This window comes from Chelonoidis abingdonii, chromosome 13, assembly GCF_003597395.2.
Source record: "Chelonoidis abingdonii isolate Lonesome George chromosome 13, CheloAbing_2.0, whole genome shotgun sequence".
NCBI classification, from domain to species: Eukaryota; Metazoa; Chordata; order Testudines; family Testudinidae; genus Chelonoidis; species Chelonoidis abingdonii.
Genome location: NC_133781.1, coordinates 7,564,845 through 7,581,616, shown reverse-complemented (window position 1 = coordinate 7,581,616; position 16,772 = coordinate 7,564,845). Strand labels below are relative to the sequence as shown.

At 53.1% G+C, this 16,772-nt stretch overlaps 1 long non-coding RNA gene across 1 annotated transcript; it reads right to left on the bottom strand.

The window, feature by feature from the left end:
• LOC142047662 (uncharacterized) lies at positions 1–16,085 on the bottom strand. The gene is made up of 3 exons (XR_012656922.1): positions 15,843–16,085; positions 7,361–7,477; positions 1–4,332 (listed from the first exon to the last, which is right to left on the bottom strand). It is a non-coding gene; the product is annotated as an uncharacterized LOC142047662 (long non-coding RNA).
• Between the last annotated feature and the right edge of the window lie 687 nt (positions 16,086–16,772).

The window sequence follows — 16,772 nt, the reverse complement described above, 5'->3', positions numbered from 1 at the left end:
AAAAATCCGGTTTCCTGATTGGTCCTCTGGTCAGGTGTTTGGTTCCCTTTGTTAACCCTTTACAGGTAAAAGAAACATTAACCCTTAGCTATCTATTTATGACAGGCCCCAAGAGGGAGCAGAGAGGCTGGGCTCTTTCAGGCACAGGACTCGCTGCTGGAGAGGCAGACTTGGACACTGAGCCAGGAAACTATCTGCTTTGTTCCTGCTGTGTTTTGGGAAACAGGACTTTGTACACTCTTTTCCTCCCAGGGAAGTGGGAATTCCCACACCACAGAACAGGTTGCTCCTCCAGGGGACCATCAAACAGCTGAGGGTAGAAGGGCAGGCAGCGGCCCTCATCTGTCCCTGTGCCATTGTGGTGAGTTGGGAGCAGCAGGGTTGGGCCATTGAGGGGCAGCAGGATCCCAGCATCATCCAACCCAGCATAGACCATGTGTTCCAGAGCCAGGCACTGACTGAGCTGGGACCACCAGGAACCCACCCCAAGGGGCTGCTGTGCATGATATGACACTGGAGCCTGGCACAGCAGCTCCTGGTGCTTTGGGCTAAGAGCACCTTCCAGCCTAGAGGCAGGGAGCTCAGAGAGGGAGGTGGGGGGGGTCCCCTTTTCTGAGCCACATGGCCAGTGGCTTCCTGCTACACTGGGCACTGACTCAGCACCAGGAGGGGTGGGAGCAGGGTGAGGTGGAGGATAGACCTGGTCAGAAGGTGTGATGGTAACTTTCCCCAATCTGAACCTTAGAGTCCAAAAAAAATGGGGTACCAGCATGAATTCTTCTAAGCTTAATTATCAGCTTAGATCTGATAAGCTGCCACCAATCAGGACTTGGAGCCCCTGATAAACTCTGGTCTCCCCAAAACCTTTCCTGGGGACTCCAAGACCCAAATTCCTTGAGTCTCACAACAAAAGGGAATAAACCATTTCCCTTCCCCCTCCTTTCTTCCTCCCAGATCTTTCCCGCTCTGGGTACACCAGGAGATTACCATGATTCAAACTCCTTAAATCACAACACAGAGAGATCAGGTTTTTTCTCCCCCTTCTCCCTCCCTCCCAGGCTTTTCCTCCCTGGGTTATCCTGGAGAGATAGACAGATTCAAGCTCCGTGAATCTAAAACAAAGAGGAAATTTACCTTCCCCCCTCCCTGCTCTTGGTCCCCTCTCCCCACCAAGTCCCTGGTGAGTTCAGACTCAATTTCCTTTAAGCCTTAACCAGAGGAAAAATTAATCAGGTCTTTAAAACAGAAAAACTTTTAATAAAAGAAAGCAGAATAAAGATAATCCCTGTAAATTCAAGATGGAATATTACAGGGTCTCTCAGCTTATAGAAACTGGAGAAAAGCCTCCTCCAGCAGAAATACAATTTAAAATACTTCCAGCCAAATACACATTAAAACTCTACCAGCCAGATACACATTTGCAAATAAAGAAAACCAATTAAAAAGACTAAACCGCCTTTCTACTTGCACTTGCTACTTGAATAGAAAATTAGAGCCTGTAGTACATCCAGTCACTCCCAGATCCCAGAGAGAACACAGGCAAAGAAAAGAACACACAAACAAAGACTTCCCTCCACCGAGATTTGAAACTATCTTGTCTCCTGATTGGTTCTCTGATCAGGTGTTGTAGGTCACTGTTTGTTAACCCTTTACAAGAGAAAAAGACATTAACCCTTAGCTATCTGTTTATGACAGAAGGGTACTGGGCAGGGAGAGGAGAACAGTGGGGCAGATGGTGTGGGAGACAGGAGGGATTGATGGCATGGGAGAGGGGAAGCTACAGGCGCTGACGACTGTCCCTCTTTAGGCCCCATGCCTCCGGTGCCCACTGGCCTGTGATTGTGGCAATGGCTGTGTGGGCACTCTGTGCTGGCAGTGGTGGTGTGGGGGCTGTCTGAGGAAGAAGGGATGAGTGAGTCACTCATGGGGCCTGTGGAGGTTCAAGGGTGTTTCTGCTGGGCTGGCTTCCCATGCTGTACCCCTAGGGTCTGCCAGATCCTGACTCGCCCTTTGCCTCACTGACCCAGGCTGCAGGTGCCAGACACTTCCACAGCACAACACTGCTCTCCTCCTCCCCAGTGGCAGAGGCAGACCCCATCATGCATAGGGGTGACCCTGGACAGCATGGGCAGGATGGGCCACACAGAGCCCAGAGCAAAGCTGAGCTGAGGAAGGTGCAGCTGAGAGCCTGTGCTGGCAATGGGGGGCAAAGCATGTCCTTTGGGGGGATGTTACCCAGCCTTGGGGTTTGGAAAGGCCCAGGCCAGCCCAGCCTCATCCCTAGCCTTCCCATATAGCCACCCCATGCACTGACTGCACCTGGATCAGGACAGGGGCCCACATTGGATAGACTATACAGACAAATATGTCTGATGGTTCTGTGGCTTCCTCCTGCAGACAGCATGTCCTGGGCAATCCTGACCATGGCGTGCACTGTGTATGTAGTGCTCAGACCCACTGGGCAGGCACAAGGTGCACAACAAGTGTGAAAAGGGGAGTTGGGATGGAAATAGCTGTGCCCTTCCCTGCTCTGCCCCACTTCCCATGGGCTAGGCTGCACCGATGTCCAGGGCTCCTCATCCTCCTGGGCCCATCCTCTCAGGTTCCCATTCTGCTAGTCCAAGCCGTAGGCCCACCCTGCACTCTCTGTGCCTTCCCCCAGATCTCCCCACAGTCCCTAGGCCCTGTCCCCCACTGCACCTTCCCCTGGGACTCCCCCAGCTCAAAGAAGGAGCTGCAGCATGGTGTGCCCTGTAGAATAACCAAGGGCAATGGCCCTGCTCCCTAGGTGTCATGTACTTCTGGGCCAAATCTGGACTGGCTACAGAGCTAGCTGATGCACCCCAGGTGTGTTCTCATGAGATCCTTTAATGCTGTGCCAGGCATCACTGAGGTTCCTTTAAATATGATATTTACACAAAGTGCCACCTTATGACTGAACAGTAAATACAGTTTAGCATTCCGTCATCTCTTCCATTTAAGTTCTACATTCCTGCCATTTACAATATTTACACTATCACGCTGTCTTTGATGTTCAGTGCAAAACAGTCTGTTAAGTGTCTCTGAATCATGTTTGTTTTCTAATTGCACAAACTGAACATGTAACAGCCTTGTCATCTGGCTGTCCATTAGTTGCCACAACTGGCTGTCGTTGGTCTGGAATCCTTAAGTCTCCTTCTTGTTCTGCATCTGCCATCTGTAGAGTTTGCTCTGATTGTACTTTCTGAGGAACACACTGTAGATGGCAATGGCTTCTGTTGAACTCTTCACAGCTGGTCTCGATCACATGTGATCAGGGCACTGAATTCTTTTTCTTTATAATAGCTGGAGCTGTCCATCCTTTTTCTCCATCCAATTTGACATGAACATGGTTACGGGGTTCTAGACCTGGCAGTTCTCTAGCTGAGTGACATCTTTTGTAAAAGTATTCATTAGCCCTTTTAGCCTTTTTATCTAATTTGGCTACTTTTCATGTCTGGACAGTTTGGAGATAGATTCTTTTCCAAAGTTGGAACAGTAGTTCTGAGTTGTCTTCCCATCAGGAGTTGTGCTGGGCTATATCCAGTAGTTGCTATTGGTGTGGATCTGTAACTCAGAAGAGCAAGGAATGGATCTTCCTACTATAGGATTTTCTTGACTGTCTGTACAGCTCCCTCAGCTTCTCCATTCACCTGTAGGTATGTGGGTACAAAATCGTATTTCGTTTGGAATGATTTAAATTCTACTGCAGTGAATTGTGGTCCATTGTCCATCACCAGTTGCTCTGGAATACTGAAATGAGTAAAAGTGCACTTCGATTTTTGAAGAAAGTCAGTTTGTTTTGAAATAATGTGACACTGCTATGGAGATCCCCTACATTGTGATTTCGAACCTGCAGTTTTATGTTGGAATCATTTAAGTGACCTGTTAAATCAACGAGGAAAGCCAGAATGCTCATGCTTGTGGCATCCCTCAAAAAATCATGCAGCTCTTCTGCCTTTTTCTCTGGAATGTTCTGTAGATATTCTTCCACATGAACTCGAATTTCCCACAGCCTTCTTAGTACTTGCCCTCTGCTCAGCCAGCCGATGTCATTATGAACCAACAGGTCATCGTCATCGGCAGATACTTCTGAAAGAAAGCTTCTGAACTATCTGTGTTGCAGTGATGACTTGGATGGAAGGAAGGTGACAAGTTTAATCACCATTGACATTACATTAGCATACTCATTGCTAACCTTTGCACAAAGCGTGGTTTGATGGATTGCACAGTGATAGGACACTAAATTAGGGTCCAGATCTTGCTGACATTTCAGAAGCCCTCGGTGAGTTCCAATCGTGGCAGGAGCGTCAGCTGTTGTAATTGACACAATCTGAGTTACAGCCAAACATTCATTAGACAAAACAGTTCTAACAGATTTAAACAAATCCTCCCCTGTTGTGCGATTGTTATGTGGTATAAGGGAAAAATGTGTGCCTTTCTAATTGGAATGTGTCTGGCTTCAGCTTCCAGTCACTGCTTCTTGTTTTGCCTTTCTCTGCTAGCCCTTTAGCACCCAGTATTTCCTCCCGTGACAGTACTTATACACATTGATTAAGTCACCTCTTGGTCTTCCTTTTGGCAAACTGGACGGATTGAGCTCTGCAAGTCCCTCTGTAAGAGATTTTCCTCCAGACCTAGAATTATTTTTGTGGCTCTTTGCTGCACCCTCTCCAATTTATCAACATCTTTTCTATAATGTGGTCACCAGAACTGTATATGGTATTCCAATATCGGTCTCACCAACACCGTACACAGAGGTAAAATCACCTCCCTCCTCCTCATTCCATCCAAGGGCAGTGCCGCCCAGAGGATTCAGGGGGCCTGGGGCAAAGCAATTTTGGGGGCCCCTTCCATAAAAAAAATTGCAATACTATACAATACTATATTCTCGTGGGGGCCCCTGTGGGGCCCGGCGCAAGTTGGCCCACTTGCTCCGCACCCACAGGCAGCCCTGGGAAAAATAAATCTCTGCATCTTGGCACAAACCCAGTTTTGAGAAAACTTCTTTACAAGGTATCACTGGTTCTCAGCATCAGCTAGGGCTAAAAGGCACTAAAGCTCAATTAAGCGTGAAAATATTTGCAAAACTTTTTCGGGTCAAAACTAGGAGTTTATAAAAAAGCAGAAAATCACAGAGACAAAAGTGTCCTTCACAAATTTTCTATTAACATTAAGAAACCTAAATTAGTCTGCCAACCTGAATATGTTGGGTTTCAGAAATCTTGGCCAATATTCTGCTTGCCTGTATATATTGGTTTAAAGAAACAATAAAAAATTCTTTAAAAAATCCAAAACTTTGAACCACCTCAGCTTGACCAAAAGCCTGAGCACCTCCATCAATTTTCCAATTTCTGATACTCTGCTAGCTTCCTTGACTCATCTCTCTCTATAACTTGATCTTTGTAGAACATAAGAAACAACCAAGGATCGAACCAAGTCATCCAGCCCAGTATACTGATTATAGACAGCCAATGCCAAGTGCCCAGAGGAGTAACCTAACAGTAATGTTTCAAATGATCTCTCTCCTCCATCTCTCCCCCTCTGACAGACAGAACTAGGACACCATTCTGCCCATCCTGGCTAATATCAATACTGGACTGTAACCTCATGAATATCTGTTTCCTAAGATGGTTCATGGTCCCCAACAAACTGAGATGTACTGTGGTTGTCTTTGGACAAGCCTATGTACATACTCACGAATTGACATTTTATCTGTTCCGAATCTGGTGATGAGCCTACTTTTTCTGAAAACTGAACATTTCAAAAAGCACCATACATATGAATACACAGCTGTGCACTAAAATAAATTTTACCCATTCTCTCAAACTTTTGCAGATATCCCTCATCACACAAAGGTTATCAACTCAGATGTGAGTCAGAGGTTATTCACTGGGTCGCAGCAGATGTCAGCATCCACCATCAACCCCCTTTGCCTCCAGCATTTATATTGAGTTAACTAATATAAAACAAAGTTATTTAATTTATAAGGAGGTGGGGTCGCACTCAAGTCTGTGTGAAAGTCACCATGTATAAAAGTTTGAGACACACTGAATTAACCCCTCTGATAATCTGGCAATGCTAAGGAGGGGACTCCCCTTGTTAGGTTGAAGATGTAGGTGGTGTAGATGTTCTCTTCTCATGTGACCCTCTCCAGTGCTCATTTTAAATGAAGCTACCCTCCCCCCCCCCCCATACATGAATCTCCCTATGGCACTAAATTAACTGATAGCTATACCTTGCAATTTGACAGAATAGTTACCCTAATGGAAAAGCTAACAGCTTGGCTCTTCTGCAAGCCTCAAACTGCTGAATGAGCTTTAGGGTAGGGAAGGCTGTGCCTTCCAAACAGACTGGCCCTGCCCCCATATGATCCCCATCCACTTCCTGCTCCACTGCCTGTCCCCCTCAGAATCCCCAACCCATCGGGGTCCTTGTCCCCTCACCATCCCCCAGAGACCCCACCACCATCACAACCACCCCGGGATCCCACCCCTGCTCCCTGTCCCCTGACTGCCCCGACCCCTATCCACCCCCCCGCCTCGCTGAGTCCTGACAGACCTCCAGAACGCCCATGATCCAACCCCCTGACCGCCCCCTCCCTGTCCCCAGACTGTCCCCAGGACTTCCTGCCCCTTAGTCAGTTCCCCTGGCCGTGGCCCCGGCCCCTTACCCCGGCTCACCCTCACTCATAGCCTCCAGGACTGTCCCTCGACAGTTGCAGCGTGGCTCCGGTGGGGCCCCTGAGCTCCACCCCACTCAGGCCGTGTGGTAAGGGGGCGGGGCTGCAAGCTCCAGGCCGAGCGGAGGGAGTTCAGGCCCCGCTGGAGCTCGCAGCCCCACCCCCTTACCACGCGGCTCTGAGCGGGGCGGAGTTCAGGCCACGCCGGAGCCACGCTGCAGCTGTTTGGGGACGCTGCTGGGTGTGCTGAGGCTCCGGGAGAGGGGTGGAGGCGGGGAGGGCCGGGGAGGGAGCCTCAGCCATTCTCGTGGGGGCCCCTGCGGAGCCTGGGACCTGGGGCAAATTGCCCCACTTGCCCCACCCCACGGCCCTGCAGGGTCCCATTAGCCCTTTCTGCTACAGCATCCCACTGGGAGCTCAGCTGAGCCGATTGTCCACGAAGACCCTTGAATCCTTTGCGGAGTCCTGGCTTCCCATTCTGCAGGGCTGGCTGCATTCCTTGGTCCTAGAAGGATGACTTTGCTTTTGGCAGTTTTAAAACCACATATTGTTTGAATGGGCTAAGCTCCCTGAATGATCCTGACAGCTCTGTGCACTGCATTATCTACCATGCCGCCAATCTTTGTGCCAGTCGCACCTTTTATCAGCCCGTGATTTTACCTTCACAGCCAGATCTCTGATAATCTTGAATAGTGCCAGGCCTCGTTCCAATCCCTCTGGACCTCCCAGCACGTGCAGCAGACTTAGGTGCTGGGGCGAGGATTCCTTGAGGGACCTCTGCGGGAGAAGGAGCACTACTGAACTTGGGTGAGCAGATCCCCCACATACATGTACATCCTCGGCCCCCTAGGCCCTGACTCACCAGGGTGGGGGCTGTCACTGGAGCCAAGCTGTGGTCGCAATAGGCACAGCTGCCCCTAAGGAGTGGGCAGCACCCAGGTACAGAGCCCGGTGTCCTGCACTCGCTCCCTCCAGGGGTTGCAGAGCCCTCAGGTGCGTGATCCAAAAACACTGGCCTGAGAGTGGGGCAGGAGCTGGGGGAAGAGGGCAAATTCCCCTGCTGAGGACGGGCTGCATGCTTCTGCTTGCCGAGAGGCTCTCTGCCCCTTGCAGGCAGCACAGAGTGACAGCATAAGGAGGGAAACGGGTGAGAGGTGTTGGGCAGCAGAAGAGGAGCGGAGAAAGATAGTGGGGAGACAAGGAGAGGTGGGGCTGGAAGGAAAGAGAAGAGATGGATATAAACAATGGAGGAAGTGGGAAAATGGGCCAGGCTTTGTCTAGCAGCAGCTGTGCATAGAAACCACATGGCCCAGAGCGATAGCGGCTATGGAGTCCTGCCCAGGCATCCTCACCCAGCTGTGAGGTCCAGGGACTCTGGCTGCTCCTGATGGATGTGCCCCACTCCTGGGGCTTCAGCAGCCCCTCGATCAGATGCTCCATGTTCTCAGACTCACGGCCATGCCTGTTAGGATCCCATGGGGTCTAGGGATCCCTGGAAGGGCCCTTGGCACCAGCCTGGTCTTCCCTATGCCAGGACCTACAGAACAATGGTCACTCCAGGGATTCCATACAAACAGCAAAGGGTGCAGGTGTGGGGCCCTTCGTCAGGCAGGGACCAGGCAGCATGCAGGCACTGCCCCCTCCCCACGCAACTCCCTTCATGGGGGATAGGCAGCCTGCCATGTCAGTCTAGGAGCTGTGGCAGTTCTGGTGTCTTGAGGCCACTGGTCCTGTTTCCCCCTTCTCCCCCATCTCGACATGCCCCCCTCTCAAGGCGCTCTGTCTGCCCTTGTTCCCATTTCAGAGACGATGCTACCACCACGCTGCTGGGAGGGCACTGAGCCCAGAAGGCACCGCTGTGACAGAGAGTAGCTGGGCATTGAAGCACAGGACTCAGGGAAACCCCCAGGCTGTGCTGAGGCTGCAGATACACATGTGGCGCTTTGCTCTCAGAGCCCCTTCTGCACCTTTGGTGTCAGTATGGGGATCTGTGAGCCAGTGGTGGGCCCGGATCTGGCTGGCTGGAGTGTCTGCCCTGGCAATACGTATCCATGCATTGTACTGTGCATCCCTGCTCTGCCTGTGCCCTCACTCTGTGCCAGGTTGTGCAGGCCAGCTGGCAGTGGCACATACATGCTGATCCTTGGCAGTCCATGCCCTGAAGTTGGGGGCTGCTTGGCAGGGCTCCCAAATCCACCAGTTTCAGTTCCTTGTAAGCTCCTGGACTCTCCTCTAGGTGGCAGCATTTACCACCTGTTTTATCAGAGCCTCTGTGGTGGCTCACGGCTCTGCCGGGCTGTGCGGGCACCAGCCTGTCCCAGATGTTCTCTGGCTGGGAGCTCCCAAGAGCTGAACGTAGAGATACCCAGATCCCAGGAGCTGGGCACTGAGGGCCCATTGAGGGAGGCATCCACATCTCTGTATACACATGGCCCAGACAGGGGGAATCTGGCACCTGGGGTTCTGTGGGAGTCGCTGGCACCTGGAAACAGATGAGCCCAGGGTCAAATAGCAGGGCCCTTTGGGGAGCAGCAAAGCCACACAGATTGTGGCCCAGCGCCTTTTTCTCCCCCACAGGCAGGAGCTGCCCAGGGCAGTGGCTGTTGTGCCATGGGGAGCTGTGGGCACTGATTGCCTGGTCTGTTAGATGGGGGGAGGGTGCTGCCCCTGGCTCTGTCCCCCTGATCGGATGCCCCAGCAAACAGCTGCTCTGACCCAGTCCCTTCCCTTTCTTTCCCTCCAGCTCCCAGTGTTCCACCCCAGGACCCCGCAGGGCATGTGCCAAGCAACGACTCCAAGCCCTGACAACAGGCAGGCTGCTCCCTGCAGATAGGCAGGGTGATGCAGCCTTTCCCCAGCCCAGCCCAGCTCAGCCCAGTATTGTTCCCTGCGGCTGTCTCAGGCAGCCCTGCATCTCCCAGTCTGTGTGGCTTCCAGGATCCATTGCTGGCAGCACTTGGGGTGGCTCCTGCTGACATCCAGCCCCACTTCTTCTAAGCCCAGCTATTTGGAGTGTCCTCCATAATGACCCAGCAGCTGCTTCCATTTCTCCCAGCCCCTCCATACAGGAGGCTCCGCCCCCAGCCTGACCCTGGGACTCACCCTCCTGCCCCAAGAGATGGTGAGGTGGGAGTGAAGGGGTGGGAAAGGGCGAGTAGGAGTGAGCTGGAGCAGGGAGCCAACGGTTGATAGTGAGGCCAGGCGTGTAGCAATGGCCTAGATTGCTGGCTCCCTCCTGCCTTTCTCTCTCTGCCTGTGTGGGCACTCAGGCACTTGTGCAGTGTGGGTGATGGCGTGGGTGCAGGAGGCAGCAGCAGGGGCAGATCCCTGCGGTGGCATGGGGCTGCCTGCCTGGCCTCCCCAGCTCTGTTCACAGTCACATCCCCGCGTGGGCCCCTTTCACCCATTAGAGCCATGAGCCCCTCGAGCCTGTGAGCAACAGAGATTAATGCCCCAACTGCCACGCTGGATGGGGAGGAGAGATCTCCCTGCCCCCTTCCCAGGCACTGGAGTCACACTCAGAGCCATAGTGCAATGCTGACTGGTTACAGCACCAGGTATCCAGGAAGCCGTCATCCTTAGGGTTGCCAGGTGTCTGGTTTTGACCGGACAGTCCAGTTGGAAAGGGGACCTGGCAGTGTCCAGTTAGATGTACTGACTGGACACTAAAAGTCCAGTTACCGCAGGCGGGAGGTGGGGTGGGGAAAGTGGCACCCTGGCCCTGAAGCGCTGGCTCCCGCAGAAGCACACATGCACCAGCTTGGGCAGCACCTCTGAGGAACACAGTTTGCAGGGCTGCGGCAGAGGACAAAGTGGGAGGCCCATGGAAGCGGGGGAAGGGTCTCCCAGCAGGCATAGAACATTCCCTGGGAGGGAAGGAACACGAGCTTCCCCACTAGCCAGCACTTCTCCTGGCCATGATCTCAGGCAGCTCTGGGGCAGAGAGGGCTCGAGCGGACAAGGAAGGGGGCTGATGGACAGGCAGAGTGCATGTGGAGAGGCGGGAGGTTGTTGTGCAGAATCATGTCCTAGCTGGCCGGCAGGGCTGCCTGGCTGCTCCCGTGTGGCTGCAGCACTTTTCTGACCTGCACTCCCAGGCAGCCTGCTGGAGCTGGGGTTTGCAAGTCCCTTGGGGCTGCTCACACTGGAGTTGAGCGGAGAGGAGCGAGCAGGGGGCAGGGCTTTGGGGTGAAGAGACGGAGCAAGGGTGGGACCTGGGGAAAGAGATGGGGCAGGTGTGGGGCCTGGGGGAGCAGAAGCCAGGCCTGGGGGAAGAGGTGGAGCAAGGGCGGGGCCTGGGAGAACAGGTGGAGTGGGGCCGGGGGGAAGGGGCCTGGGGAAGCAGGTGGGGCAGGAGCAGGGCCTGAGGGAAGAGGCAGGGAAGTGGGGTCTGGTTTTCAGAAACAAATAAGTTGACAACCTTAATCATCCTGCTTCTCCTGGGGGCCATGAGGGCAGAGGAAATGTCTCTTTGCCACAGCACCTGAGCCAAACACCACTAGTTCACGCAGCCCAGGAAGGCACAACCTCCTCCCAGCGAAGCCCGGTGCCCAGGAGGCAGCTGAGCTGGGCAGGGTTGACGGTGCCACAGTCCCTGCATCTGAGAGCAATGTGCACAGCCTCCTGGTCATGGAGAGGGGATCACAGCCAGCTTGGCTGTCACTGTCCTTCTCCTCTACCAGCAGCTGGGATCTAGGGAGACCCCCAGACTGTGGGCAGGGTTGCCCAATGGTGTGGCACCCTGGATGAAAGGGGCTGGCATTTTCCTGCCAGCTCCTCTCCTGGCCAGCCAGCTGCCCCCATCTTACCTTGCTACATGACCAGAGCTCCTGGGCACTCTCACAGTCCCAGGAAATCAGAGCAATGCTCCAGACAGAGGAGCAGGGGAGGACAGTGCCCTCAGCTGCAGTAGTCTGGGGTGACCCCCTTCAGCAGGTGGGGGGTCAGTCAGGATGGGCAGGAGGACCCTGCCCAACAATCTGCCGTTTGGTAGCAATGGCCAGTACTTGAGGCAGAGATGTCTCTGGCTTCTGTCCCTCTGGGAGCCGCATGTGGGGAGGCAGCCACCCACACAATGGCACTTGATCCCTGTCCAGAGAGCAGAGGGGTGGCCAGTGGCAGTTCTGGGACAGTCGAGGCATAGACCAGGCAGCACTAGAGACCTTATGGGTGACCCAGTCCATCCCATGTCACAGCCTAACCAGCAGGCAACAATGTGGTGACGAAGGCAGCCCCACGCATTAGCTTAGAGACCACACTGGCCCCCCTGAGCTGGGAAGTGAAGCTGGCACTAGGGTACATGATGCTTATGGAAGAGTCTGTGCTGGGCGCCGAGGGGTAATCCTAGGGGAACCTTTGCAAATGCAGGCCCAGGGCCAATCTCTGAGCACTGAGGGGTGGCAGTGTGGGGCCTGCATGTTAAACCAAGACCCTTGGCTGCAAGCGCTTCCCTAAAACTCATTGTGCCTCTTGAGCTGCATTTGCTTGGAGTCATAAACACAGGTCAGGCCAGATGGGAATGTTATGCCTGTCCAGGGTGAGCTCCTGCCCAGCAAAGGGCAAGGCCTCCCCAGGGATCCCTGCGTCGGAGCCAGAGCTCCTGGATGAGCTACTGCAGAGTTGGGAGAGAGACGCCCAGTCTGGGTTTAAAGGCTCTGGGTGCTGGAGAGTCCCCCTGTCCCAAGGGCCTTGTCTGCATTATGGGCTATATCAGCACTGCTGCAATTGATGCAGTGGGCATCCATTTAGTGGGTGTGGTGAAGACGTTAAGTTGATGGGAGAGCGCTCTCCTGTCGACTTAATTAATCCATCTCAATGAGAGGCGAAAGCTACATCGACAGGAGAGCGTCTCCCACCAATGTAGCGTGTGTAGACACCACTGTATGTCAGTGTAAATTACATCAACTTCAGTTACGTTCCTTACCTAGTGTTAGTGTAGGCTAGGCCTAGGTGAACTGCTCCATTGGTTAATCACCCTCCCTGCTAGAGCACTGTGTCTGATTTCTGGCTGCTGTGGGTCAAGCTCCAGCTTCCAACCACTGGGTCTCATCCTGCCATGCCTGCTCAGTTAAAGAGCCCTCTGCATCTATGGCCTTGCAGGGCTATCAACTACACATGCCACTTCATTGGCCAGGAATTGTTCTTGACAGAAATGGCCTGAACCAACACCCAGGTGGAAACCTGCAATGTGCCCGTTGGGGGATTCCAGCTGTTGGTGCAAACTGGGGCTCAGGCATGTGTCTGGCCTGTGCCCATGGCTCCACTGCCCTGCCCACAGAGAGTGGGGTGGATATGGTCATATTTGCTCCTTTCTGTTCTGAAGGGTGGGAGCTCCATTTACAGGACAGGATTGCCCTTCTGTCCTGTTTGGAGGCCCTGTGGTCTCCTCACAGCTCCAATGAGGGCTTCATGCTCTGGTGCACTTGTTAGCTAGTTCTCATCACTTGTGTTCCACTGCCATGCCCTAGGGCATCTCGTATCCCCAGCCCTGCTTTAGAGCAATCGCTAGAGTTATCATGCCTTTCCATAATTGGGTTGCCAACCCGCTTCACTGGGATTCTCTGGGTAAAGACATGTTGCAGAAGCTGCTCCATGGTTAATTCCTTCCTCCTCCTCCTGTACTTATGGGCCTTAGTCTCCAGCACGTCTTCCCCCGGCGGGTATGTGTATATGTCCTTTTCATCCAGAACATGGGGCTCTGCAGCCACTTCTCTATTTACTGTAATTCTGAGTTCAGACACAACCAGAGACTCCCACCCTGTCTGGGAGTCTCAGCACAGGAAACAAGACTAAACTATTTTGGGATGTTTTTCCCTTTTCCTCATACTTGGGTGCTTTCCCATGTGGCTAAGTCGCAGAGTCCTGGGGAGGGTGAACCTGCTAGACACTGTCCCAGAGCTTCCCCAGAGCTTTCCATGCACATTAACCCTGTGCTGGCCAAGCACTTGTCCCACACCAGGCACACCAGAGCTAGGAGTAAGGCAGGAAGTCAGTGTGAACATCACACTGTCAGCTTGTCTGGATATGCCCCAGCCTAGAGTGACCAGACAGCAAATGTGAAAAATCAGGATGGGGGGGGAGGGGTAATAGAGGCCTATGTAAGAAAAAGACCCAAAAATCAGGACTGTCCCTATAAAATCAGGACATCTGGTCACCCTATCCCAACCCCAAGGTCATAGGGCTGAGGCAGGGCTCACATAGGGCTAATTCTGCCTTCCCATAACCCCAGAGGCAGGATGGGGCCAGAGCTCCAATCCATTTTTCTGTTAGCTTCCTGGAACCCAAAGGAACCCAGAAGAGCACATCCTTTGCCCATTTTGGACTGGTCCTAATTGCACAATATAGCTTGCGCTGTGGCTTTGCAGCCAGGCAGACTTGGAGTCACTGTGAGTCACTTGCTGTGAGTCGACAGCAAACGCTGTGCATGGGGTGCAGTGTTCCTCTCAACATGCCATGCCCCCCAGTCACCCCAGTGGTAACATGGCTCTCCACAGCCATATCTCTGTGGAGCTGGGCTGGGGGACACTCTGGGACCTGTCAGCCACTGTTCAGTCCCTGGTGTCAGTGGTGAGCTCCTTTCCTGTGCAAAGAGGGAAGTGCAGAGCCGCTAACGAGCTGCCCTTTGACCTTGGCGTGTGCGGTGGGTAGGGATCAGCACACCCAAGGAGGTGCATGCCTGTGGCTGGGCTGCCTAACTTCCTGGCCACGCCGTTCTGCAGGGGCCCTGGCAGCCAAGGGGTTCAGACTGAAGTTTACTTAAAAGTCTAATAAAAATTTTAAACTGGAAAAATCTTGAAGTGGAGGTTTCATTTTGTTTAGAGGAAAAGACCCATAAAGATAACGCTGAGCCCGAGAGCCACTCTACTCCCAGTGCCAGAGGCGACGGGGCTGGTCAGCGCTGCGTTACACCCCACGGCAGAGGAAGAGCTTGTTTTCCTAACAAGAAGTTTGAAGATTAAAGGGGAAAAAGTCAGCCATTTGGAATCCTCCACTGACGCTGCAAATACCCTCGTTAATAGATATGTCTCGGTTTGTTACCTCATTTTAATTAATCATTAAACAACGACAGCTGCCAAATTTCGGCCTTGGCTCTGGGCCTACAACTGCCTCGGAGCCCTTGAAAAATAGACTATTTATGGTGCCTGGGTTTAAAGCTTAAATGTCTTGTATAAACTTTCCCTTTCCTAAGAATAGCTCAGAGAGCACACTGCTGGCTGTATCTGCGATGCCCAGCCCCGGCCCCCAAGCCATGCTGCCGGCTGGGTGAGCCCTGATAAGGCAGGAAAGAGCAAAGTGGCCTTTCCCTCTGAATGGCCCTGTGCAGCCATTTCCACAGAGGGAGGGTTTGATCCTGTGACAGAATAAGGGGAGACTGGGGCTGGGTGTGTTCTCAGCAGTGCTGGAGCCCTGCAGCCCATTGACGTCAGTGCCAGGGGCAGGGGCAGACTCAGACTCCCTGGGCATGCATGTGGCATCAACTGGAGGCACATCTGCGGGGTCGATGCCTTGGCATGTGGAACCCACCTGGTCTATGCTTTGTGGGGTGAAGAGAGCCAGAGCCCATGTGCCCTGTCCTGCCGGCTGGGTGCTGTGCTGCCTGCAGGAGGGAATCTACGCCTCCCCCTAGGGACGTGGCCCTACCTCCTCTTGCCTCATTTGGGGCCTTACCCCGGCCCGAGATCACAGTCTGGTGAGGGGCCTGGCCGGCTCAGCCAGGAGCGGGATCCCCCCACAGCTTCCTGTTGTTCTGGGGGTGGAGAGTCAGGCTGGGTCATGCTCCCGCCATAGACATCAGTGCTGAGGCTGCAGGGAGGTGGAGCAGGTGATGGCCAAGGGGGAGGAGCTGCTGTCTTTGACTTCCTAGCAGTATCCCTGCCAGAGCTGTGAGGATGTGGGGTATGGCTTGCAGTACAGGGCAGCATGCCAGCTGGCTGGGGAGGGGCATATTCCCTCCCCGCAAAGTGGAGTGCCCTCGGGCTGGGTTTCATGTTGGAGCCTGTGGCCTGGCAGGGCAGCGATGGCCAGAGACCATCCCAAAGGCACTGTGCTGTGAAGTGCAAGGCTGCCCCTTCTCTACTCCAGAGGGGGAACCTGTGCACCCCACCTACCAGGGACATGGGATACAAGGGGCCCCCATACTCACCATGGAGCTCAGCGTGGTGGTAGCTTCTTGTGCATGTGGGAGCAGGGCTGCTGGAGGGTTCTTAATACATGGGCCAGGCTACTGTGAGCCCCTCACAAAGAGACTCCAGTCAAGATGCAGAACCTGTGCTGGAGATGGGGGTACGGTGTATATGAAGATAGCCAGACCAGCTCTGAGTGGCCCCAAGGCCCCATCTAAGGGTAACTGGCATTCCTGATACACAGCAATCTGCTGCAATCTATTGGAAAGGAAAACAGCCCTGCGCTCCAGCACTCAGATGTGGGCTGGGTGTGACCTACCCATGCTGCATGACGCCTGTGCGACATATTGGTGGGCTGTGCAGAATTTGATTTGAAATGTTTTGTAATTTCAACCAATAATATTGATGTTTATTTTAAGTATTTTCTTCAATGTTTATCAATTTAAATGTTCAGTTGCAGAAAATTATTGGTGGGGGGGTGTCAGAGAAGGGGGGGAGTCAAACAGTAATTATTTAAGGACAGTAGATGTTGAGATTTAAAAAGTCAAGTTTTATAACTATTAAAACACAAACTGTCAATATCACATGTCAAAATATAGAAAGTAAATAGCCTTAAATCAAATGGTAGTTCTCAGGCAGAATTTTTCTTACTCTGCCTGTCTGTACATTTGGATTGTTACCAATAGAAATATTTTATGGTCGGTTTGTGTGGGGAGTGAAATCAATCTTTACTGACATTTACCTATAAAAACTAGAATCCGTCCGAGCCTGCATATTGCTTTGGTCAGCGCCATTGAATGGTCCTTCAAGAGTGCCCCCTTGGGGTGCTGATGGGTTGTACACTCACTGCAGGTCCGGTTGCTCAAGGGAGGGCACTCGGTAACACTCTGTAGGGCGCGGAGTTTCAGCTCCGTGGCTGAGTCCCACAGGCTGCTCACCCCTTCTGGGAT